An 826-nucleotide genomic window follows, 5' to 3' on the forward strand; every position below is an offset into this window, starting at 1 on the left:
CGTTGGAGGGCCACTGTTGAGGCCTCTTCAGGGTCTGACCCGGGAATCCTGGAACTCCTAGGGCAGTCCCTGGCCCAGTGGCCTGGTTGGCCACACCTGGGGCAAGGCTTTTGTGGAGGCTTTATTAGATAGCAGTTCTTCTTATGTCCAGGCTTCTGACAGTGATCGCAGGTTACTAGGGATTTCCGAGGGCGACCAGGAGGTAACTTTTGCCCAGCCAAAGCAGCAATTAATTAAGCCTGCCTGTTTCCTTCCACTTTCCTTTGCCTTAACCCTATCCTCTTCCTCTAGGTCTCGATTGTAAAAGACTGAAGAGGCCACCTTCAAAAGTTCTGCTGAGGGGGGTTGCTAGGTCCTAAGGATAGTTTTTGTAGCTTTCTACGGATATCTGGAGCTGCTTGATTGATAAATTTATCATTAAGAAGTAGCCTTCCCTCTTTTTTTTGTAGAGGTTTTCGCTATAGGGTGCGTGCACTCGCCAGACAGACAGAGAGAGACATAGAAACAGAAAGCGAGAAATCACCCCCCAGAGGGGATAGGTCACGCAGCAATCCCTTCTCCTCCATTCTCCTCTTGGGATCTTGGGCATGCACGCACACGCACCTGGCGTGAGTTTTAAGCCATCAGGTCCAGGACGCGAACCGCGGTCGACTACGTGGGAGTCCAGGGACATAGCCATTACGCTAACTGCTGGTTCTCGCCTTCCCTCTTCTGAATCGGGGTCAATAGTTGTATATTTAATTAGAGCCTCCTTTAAACGCTCAAAGAAGGTTATAGGATTTTCCTGAGAACCTTGATTAATTGTGGCTGATTTGTTATAGTTTAT

The sequence above is a fragment of the Tupaia chinensis genome, unplaced genomic scaffold, assembly GCF_000334495.1.
Source record: "Tupaia chinensis unplaced genomic scaffold, TupChi_1.0 Scaffold000498_1, whole genome shotgun sequence".
Lineage (NCBI taxonomy): Eukaryota > Metazoa > Chordata > Mammalia > Scandentia > Tupaiidae > Tupaia > Tupaia belangeri.